This window comes from Apis florea, unplaced genomic scaffold, assembly GCF_048593485.1.
Source record: "Apis florea isolate Af1SG1 unplaced genomic scaffold, ASM4859348v1 contig_3794_pilon, whole genome shotgun sequence".
NCBI lineage: Eukaryota > Metazoa > Arthropoda > Insecta > Hymenoptera > Apidae > Apis > Apis florea.
This window is the reverse complement of record NW_028256857.1, coordinates 1,318,296-1,328,403: the sequence shown is the minus strand read 5'-3', so window position 1 is coordinate 1,328,403 and position 10,108 is coordinate 1,318,296. Positions and strand designations below refer to the sequence as shown.

Below are 10,108 nucleotides of genomic sequence, written 5' to 3'. Positions count from 1 at the left end.
CTTTTATAACATCATAATAATTTATTACGATCTCTTTAATAAAAATATCTTTGTTATTTTTATTGTTTTATCACGCCTTTAGAAATTTATTATGATACGCAATAATTGATATATTTTTATAAACTAAAATTAAATTTACATTTCTGATATTAGTTTTCATCTTATTCAATTATAATTATATATATTTATATATATTAAAATATTCTAAATGCCATTTTATGTGAAAAACAATTACAGATTGTTTATATGCTTTATATTTATAGATTGCTTTATAACTGTTTTATAAATTAAAATTATATTAAAATAAACAATAATCTTGATTGAAAAGCTAATAATATATATGAATAATATATGAATAAGTAATCTCAACAATAAAATTATTGATTGAAGGAAAAAGCATAAAAAAACACAATAAAATATAGAACAAGAATAGAATAAGAACGAAAATAACAATGTTTGGTTCTGTCTTTTAATTTTATAATGAAAAGAGAAAAATGAAGGTAACTAATGGATGTTAATAAAGCTTTGCATTTTATTGCTATTATATTTTTAGATATACCTTAGATATACCTTATACTAAAGATTGTATCAAAAGTTTCTTTAGTTCATAACCAAATTTCTTTTTTTGTTTCACTATCTTTACAGACGATAGAATAGAATTCCTTAAAGTTAATGATTGTGCTTCTGCATGACATCTTAAGATTGCCTGTATATGTTGACATACAGTGACAAACACAACAGATGAATCTTTTTCTTTACAAAAAAAAAAAAAATATTCAAATTTTTATAACATAAAAGCCATTAATGTTAATATTTATCTTATTCCAATAATATATAGTTTAATCTTTAATTTTATAAAACTTACATGACATTTTAAAAATACTATGTCAAAACTTCTTTCACAACACTATTAATACAAATGCAGTAGATTATGAAATGAATGTTGTTATTTCGTTAAAAATTGTGGCATTTATTAATGATAATTGAACAAATTCATGACAATTTGGACCTTTATCTCGAATTCTTACAGAAAAAACTTGAATAATTATTATAATAAGTTTACATGCTTCGCTTCACAATTTTCTTTTTGCATCAGATTTTTTAAATATTGCGTCACAGTATTTGTTTTTACAACACAAACCATCAGATATTGATAATAAGTTCCACATTTTGAACATTCACGAATTCTACATAATGTAGCCTAGTTTACCTAAGTCGTAGCTTTCTCAAACGCTTCTCATTAGAAATAGCTAAGTAATATTATTTTTAATTAGTAATATATGGAATTAAATCTTATGATGATATACAAAATACATTTAAAATAGATTATTATTGTTATTGTTATCGTTATCGTTATCGTTATCGTTATCGTTATTGTTATTGTTATTATTATTATTATTGTTTATATTCTAAAACTATTATATAAACAATTAATAATTTTATAATATAAATTTCTAAAAATATTGATAAGAGTTAAAATAGTTAAATAACATTTACACTTTCAAATTAAAAAAATACATATAATAAAAAACTAAACATTCATTAAATACTCATTAAAATATATTTATTTATTTCGAACTATTGATATTTTTTCTTATTTTTTTTTAATGTTAAATTTTAAATTTTCACAAAATCATTAAGATTACCTATTTTTTCGTTTTATTTTACGTATTCATAGCAAATGTTTTGAAATTATGTAAATAAAATTTTTTTGTATTTTAATTATATTTTTAAATACATTATTAATATAATATATCATTAATATGATTTACGAAATATAATTTTTTTTAGGTTTGTAGGTTTTCTAGAAATTATAGTTATGTCAAATTCTGAAAAATCGATTTTGATCAAAATTATAACTTTTAGACATGAAAATGGCTGTTATGATCAAACGTTGCTTCGAAAACGATTAGACGATTTTTGGCGAACTGCCGAAATGTCGATAAACTGCGGTAAATTCAGCGTCGACTCATTGTCAAAGTTGCAAGGGAGTATTATGCAATGGCGATGATATTAGCCGTATTGCTGCTCTTTTCTTAGCGGATAGTTACACCAAAGTATCTGATTTGGTGTAGGTTTTTCGCCAGAGAGGTGAAGACTCGTTAGCGAAAACTATGAGACTAACCAGGAGTACTGACGCATAGCAAGAACGAAGTAGAAAGCGCAACTGCTCTTCTCAACGCTTTGTCAAGGCGGTCTTGTCGGTTCTGGATGTACTCGACCGAAACAATCGAAAGAAACTCACTTTCTGAATGATACGGGAGTTAACCAGTCACAATTGTTTCGATTTTTACTTATATCGCTTCTAAAGAGTGGCCACGGAGAGATATGCATTACTGCGCAGCTTCGCGAGACACAATGCACTACATTCTAACCAAATGTGAAGCGTTCATGGAGGTTGTGTTCTAATCGAATAGATAAGACATCATTTTTTTCCATCAGCCGTTTCGTCTATGCTGGCAGGGAGAGATAATTGGCGCGTAGTGGCCTCCTTCTGCGAAGAAATTATGTCGTGGAAGATGATGGGAACAAGAAAATAGTGGCCTTTTTTCTGTTCCGGAGCAATGAACAACAACAGTGAATCGGATTAAGTTATCGCTCGGCCCGCGAAAGCAGTGTCTACTAGAAGTCACGCGATGGTTCACAGACGTGTCAGCGAGAGGCGCGGGTAGCCTGTATCGGCTAAATGGCATTCCGAGTAGGTAGTGGCGTCAGTATCATCCCAACGTCGCCTCCTTCTCCCAGTTACTTAAGCGTGTCTAAGCGAAATAGACAATGCGCGGGAAGCACTGGAAGTGTTCGCTAGAATTCTCGGAAGCGCTCCTTGCAACTCCAAAGAGGGCCACCGTAGAAATGTTAGCTGGTAAATGCTCGATACTACTCCGGCTCTCCAGATGGGAATATCCTATGAGGATTTTATCCATGTAAAAAAAAAAAAAAAAAAAAAAATTATATTTTTAGCAAGGGATAGGGCTTAGATGTAGCTAATGTTTGCGCCTAATTCCTCCATTAGTGACATTGCAATTGTTCGCAGTGTTCTCTCCGAGCATATTTTCTCTTTTTATCTATTTTTCGGTTTTCCTTGTGCTTTCTTCTCTAATGACACTGTTCCATTCTTTTTGGGTTGTACTTTCCTCGGTTTTGTAGGATTTTTGTCACTATTTAAGACAGGAGCGGGCTTCTTTGCCTCTGCAGCGCCTCGTTCTGTGTTTTTTCCGACAACTATGTGTTCTTGTCAGGTTGGTCTTTGATTCCTGTTGAAGTCCCTCAAAATTGCCGCATAAGTATTTCGGACAGATTTGCGGATGAATTCATCGCTCTCTCCTTTTATACCCTTGTTTTATGAAGAGGCGGTTTTCATAAACAATCCAACTTTCTCTTGATTTCAAGGAGTTTTGTTGTCAATAAGCTTGCTTCTTATTATTATATGATCATCATAAGCAAACTGTTCTTATTTCCAAGCGATGGTGGTACGTGACGAAAAGACGGTGATAACCGTACTTCCTCTTCTCGCTGCGTTTTTCAAACAGAAACTCGAGTTTTTGGTGAAGGTCTCCTATTTGAATATTTAGTTCCGCATTAGCATTCTCCAACTCCACCACTGGTCCAGAAGACGTAGATGTCAAACAGCTATTCTTAGTTTCTTTTCATATTAGTTTCTTCCTGTAAGTATTTAAACACCATTTCCACTTCCATGATGGTTTCTAATCAATGCATTTATGTTAGGAATAGGCTTTCGCCTATACTCCCGACGTATATCCTCTGAAAGCACTAGAGAGGATCTTCATTGCAATCCACAATTAGTTCGCTGCAAATTTCAATTTTCCTATTAGCCTCTATTAGCTATCTCTTCACGTTTGCAAGATCGATATAGCTCTCAATCGTTGGGGGACAACTTTTCTTTTTCCATTCCAACAATTTTATGAACATCGTTATCGAATGATATGTCATTCTCTTCTTCTACATCACTAATCTCGAAAGAGCAGTTGCTGTCTCATCGAAGCGCTGGTTGCGTCCCGGACGTTTGTTTCAATAGAATCATCGGAAGATTGCTGCTGGTTGATACGCTATGCAGAAATAAGTAGTTTTTTCCAGTTCCATTTCCTCCGATACTTCCTTCCTTCTTTTGTCATTCTCTACTTGGTTTATAGATTTGATATTAGATTTCATAATCGTTCTTATGAATAGATCAGCCCAAATATCCAACCAGAGCCACCTTAATTAAATAAAGCTACTACTCCGCAGGCGGGGGAACACTAAGTGCCTCCGGATTGGCTGCTCGTGTCAGATGCACCCACCGACTCATCCTTGATGTCGTCGATTGGAAAGTGTCCTCTTCACGCGTCATAATTTGGAGTTAGGGATTTTTTATAGAAGTTTTTTATAGAAGCCATCCTCGAAGTCCGACTAGTTAAAGTAAGACCCGTACATTGCGAAACATGACTACAAACTTACGGTATAATCACTTTGAATACTTGTGAAATTAAAAGTTACTCTACCTATTTACTTTACCTATTAAAAATTCTGAAATCTTTATAAACATATAATAAATAAACTTACTGAAATAACAATGAAATTATTTATAATGTTATCTCAAAAATTATTTCAAATATTTTAAACAAAACTTTAAACATTCTATTAATATATATTCTAACTACGTAATATAGAAATAAAAAATAAAAGGAAACTCAATTGGCAAAAACAAAAAACTTCGTATAAAAAGAAGCTATTAAAAACAAGCAAAAACCTAAAAGAAATTTATGCAAAAAATTTAATAGATTTAGAAATTCTATTTAAAATTGTATATAAATTTTATCTCTAATTTGTCTGCATTGAGAGATATTAATCACTATGGAAGGCAATTAAAAAAGCAAAGATAAAATAACCAGTAAATTTCATTAACAATTGAAAAGCAAATAGTGGAATTTTTTAAAAAATTGATGAAAATTGATTTATAATTAATAAGATAGCATCAATTATTTATTTATTTTTTTTGTATATTTATGCTTTTTGGTACGATTATTTTTAACTAATTGATACGATTTAATGATATATTATCGAATACAAATAATTATCGTATCTTATGTAATAGTGTCAGGTATTATATAGTACATATATTATATAATATTATATAATAATATCAGATATTTTTATATTTACTTGCAAAATAATAAAATCCGATTAAAAAGAGTTTTTCGGATGAATAATTTTTATGATATTGATATTTCTTCAATATATATTATAAATACAATGCATTTGATGATTAATGATATATATTGATTCCTTATAAAATTCACTTGAAATGTTTTAAATATTACTAATGAAAGTCATTATAAAAAAAAAGAAAAATTTATTTTTTAGCCTATAGCTCTTGCTCATACTAATAAAATATATAAATCTTCATCTACTCAAAATCATAGTGCATTATTCTTCTTTTCGAAATTTTTCAAATTTAATTTTCTTATTAATAGATTATAAAATTGAAAAAAAATTTTTAGTGAATCGTTCATTATTATCTGAATATAAGTGGACATAATGAGCGAATAAATTATTATGAATATTTTAAAATGATTATTTATTTGAAATTTGATCAAAAATGGAATAATATTTTATAAATATAAGTTTGTTAAAAATAAATAATTTCAGAATTTCTAAAATTAATTAAAAATTATAAAAAAGTTATTTTAGTATATATGTGTATGTACGTATAATTATATAATATAATTATATATATAAATTTATAATTGACAAATATAATTATAAAAAATAAACAAAAAACTTGAATAATTAATTGAATTAATTCAATTAATTGTATTAATTTTAATTTTTATTTCAATGAATAAGATGTTTTAAATTAAGCTTAAATCAAACTTTTATTAATATTATTTTTAAAAAACTAAATGTAAATAGTTTTTAAATAAAAATTCATTTGTAATAATTTAACGTAAATAATAAGAAATTATACAAAATTATATAATATATATTACATTTTTAAACTTACTATTTTAATTATTAAATTAATATTTAAAATTTAATGTTTAATATTAAAAAAAAATATTATTATGTTTTTATATTTACAATTACACTTACAACTACAATTACAATTATACATTAATATTTAATTCAACAATTTCTTTTAAATTTAAAAATATTACTTTTTCAATTTAAAAAATTTTAAAAAGATATATATTAAGAATGATATATTTTTGTTACATTTGTTACATTTCTATTATCAAACTATATATATATATATATAAAATATTATATTGTGCGGCATAATATAATATATGAAATTATAAAGAATTTTATAATTTTTGTAATATTATAATAATATCAAAAATATATAAATATTTTTTCCTTCATAAAGAAAATGTTTTATATTATAATTATGTATAAAATAATAAATATTTATTAATAAAAAAATAAAACAAACGTATTATATAATATAAATATAATAAATATAATATAATATAATAAATAATATAATATAATATAATAAAATATAATAAAATAATAATATAAATATTATTTATTGCTTCTTTTACTTAAACCTATACTATAACAATAATGATAATTTAAACATCATTTCATAATTTTAAAATTTAAGATTTATGGCTGATATAGCATGTTTTTGTTGCATTTTTTATTATCAAATTATATTATAAATATAGATATTCATAACTAATCTGCATTATTTCTGATATTAATTTATCCAATTTAAATAACAGACTGTAGCAAAATCAAAACCAAAAGACGATATAGATATAATTCTATTATTAAATTTTTGTTTTCAATTTGATGTGAATTTTCTAGTTTATTATTAGGGATATTATTAAACATTAATAATGAAAATATGAAAAATATAAAATTCTAACATCTAAATTTATAATCAGAAAAACAATAAATTTGATACATGATTTATTATAATAAAATCTTAGCAGATCTTGTAAAAGACAGATTAGAAACTATTCAAATTTTGTTCCTATATTAATTACAGATTAGCAGTAAAAATTTAATTTACTTAAAGCCATAATAAAATCTGCACTGTATGGCTTAATATTCCAACATCAAAAATACAGCAGAAACATAATATAAAAAATAATAATTATTTTTTAAATTTAAATAATATATAAATAATAGAAATAAATTTAAATAATAATAAATTTAAAAGATAATAATTATTTTTTAAATTTAAATAATATATAAATAATAGAAATAAATTTAAATAATAATGAATTTAAAAAAAGAAATTAAATATAATAAACAGTTTTTAAATTTATTTAATAATCAAGTGATTTATTTATTTATTTTTTAAATATAAATTATAATTTAAAAAATGTATACAAAGTTACGATATATTTTACAATGATGTGAATAAGAGTTTTGAATTTACAACTTATTATTTTTTATAATTATTTTTTAATTCGTTTTTTTTTACAGAAATAATAATATATACATCGGATTAATAAAAATATTATACATATATATATATATATATATATATATATATATATGTATAATATTTGTATTAATATTTTTATAAATCTTTTCTTTAATATATAATATAAATTACAGAATAATTTATGGAATATAGTTTATGAAATAATATAAATTTATATTTTATAATAATTTATTGATATTAAAATTATCTGTTTTGAATTTACGCGCATTATAAATGACATCAAATTCGGATTAAGCCGAAGTCTTCCGAATGTATTTATATAAATGTAATGATCAAGAAAGATGAACTGATAGTTTATTTTGTATATTGCTAGTATATTGCTGAAATAAAATAATTGAAATATTTAAATAATTAAAATTGCATATATTGAAATTACAATGATAATAAAAAATCCAAGGAAGTATAGTTAAAAAAGCAAACAGGACAAACGTAAAATTATTGAACGTTGTTCTATGTTATATTTAATTGCAACTAACCATGAATATTGAGGTTAAGATATTTTCGAAATGCCTCTTTAAAGAAGCTCAATCAATAGCTTTTTTAAAATAAAAAAATATTCGAAATAATGTACTTAAACATAATAAATAGTAATTGATTTCAATACATATTACAAAATGAATTAAAAACATAGTTTTGTTTTAATCACCATTTTTTCATAAGCATTTTTATCATACTTTGAAAATCATTTCTGTCGCTGTGAATATTGATAATTAATCTAGTTTTAATAGAATTTTTTGTTAATGGAATAGTAGCTGCTTCATGAGTGATGAAGTATATTTATTGAGAATTAAATTGACTTGCATTTTATGTTTGATAAATATATATGTTATAAACAATAAATGTATTGATTAATATATAACTATAAAATAAATGAATTATTTCTGAAAAATAATATATAGCAAAATAATATATAGCAAATATTTAAAATATTATTGTATCTATTGTAATATTATTGATATATTTTATTATACATTTCTGAAAAATTTTTTCATTCATTTTGTTTTTATAAAAAATAATTAAAAATGATCTTAATTAAAAAATTCAATTTCATTTTTTTAGCAATGAGTTTTTTGATTTCTGGTAGTAAACCATTAAAATAAAAATAAGCTAGATTTATAATTCTATAAACAACCAAAGTTTATCATTGATCAATTTTCATTAATATCAAATAATGTATATATATATTATATATATATATATATATATATATATATATATATATATATAAACTAATATTTATTACAAATTTTTATTTATATAATTAATAATAAAACTAATATTTTAATTATAGTTAACAATTAATTTTTTATATATGTAAAAATCATTTAAATATTTTCAAAAATAATTTTTTTTTCATTTCGTTATTTATAAATTACTTTTTATTTGACAAAATAAATAAAAAAAACTAAGAATTATAAATAGCTTTTGATTTCAAGTTCTTTCTATAATAAGAAGTAAAGAAAAATTTTTAATTGACTTTATATTATACTATGATTTTAAGAAAATCTTTTTCCTATATTTTTTTTATTTCTTGGTTTTAGATTAGATTAGAATTAATTTCTCAACAAGAACTTCTAATAAATTATATGATATTGTATTTTGATATAGTAACAACTTATAATATATATTTATATTACATTTACTTTAAAATATATATTTATATATAAATATGTATAGGAAGTTGCAAAAATGATACAAATTATTTAGTAATTTTTAACAAAATATGCTAATTTGATATATTTATTTATTTCATAGAATGGTTCATATTCCAAAAAATAATATTGAGCAATAATGAATCCAAATTATTGAAAATTCTTGCACAGAGAGAATAAAATTTTTAGACAAATCGCATAGAACACAATAATATACATAAATTTAAATTTTCAAAATTACAATTCAAAATCAAAATTTAAATATTCAATAGAAGTGTTTAGTATTAAAGTGTAATAATACAAAAGAAAAATTTTAAAATCTTCTATTAGATTATAAATGTTAATAATCCTACACTAAAATAAATAATAAATATGTTAATTCGATATTATATTATTTTTTAATAATATTTTATTTGTAATCAGTATAATGTTATATAATATATATTATAGTGTGATTCAATATTGAGTTAATTCAACGCTAAGGAAGGATATTGTGAATATATAGAAAGAATACTTAGAAGAAGATGACTCAGTGATACATTTCAAAACTCGCTTTGAATTTTCTGTGAGTAACTGACTTTATCTATTTACTTTATACTTAATTTTATATTTAATACTTATATTTTATATTTAATTTTATATTATGATGAATTATTTTCTAATTTAGACTGTATTTTATCGTTTATTTTTTTATTCTAAATATGTATCATTTATCATTATTTATCATTTTTTTTGTTAGAATTTTTATATTAATTTTTTTATATCTCAATTTTGCATTATTCATTTTGAACGATGAATAAATTCAATTTATTCGTTCTATACAAATAACAATAATTAATGTATTCAATGTTAAAAGAATAAAATATAATTAGATATAATTTTTTTTTCATTAAAAAAGTATTTATTATATTTTTTTTCAAATAATATTCAAAATTTGAATAATATTGGTAATATCTGATCAAGCGATATAAGAAAATTTTATATTTAATTTTAT

General features: G+C 22.9%; 1 long non-coding RNA gene across 2 annotated transcripts in view; it reads left to right on the top strand.

Moving 5' to 3' along the window:
* Positions 1-7,713: 7,713 nt before the first annotated feature.
* The window catches only part of LOC147656337 (uncharacterized), a 163,689-nt gene continuing 161,294 nt past the window's right edge, over positions 7,714-10,108 (top strand). For both annotated transcript variants that reach the window (XR_015294607.1, XR_015294608.1), the window contains exons 1-2: positions 7,714-7,891; positions 9,565-9,679. This is a non-coding gene — a long non-coding RNA (uncharacterized LOC147656337). The remainder of the gene's footprint in view (positions 7,892-9,564; positions 9,680-10,108) is intronic.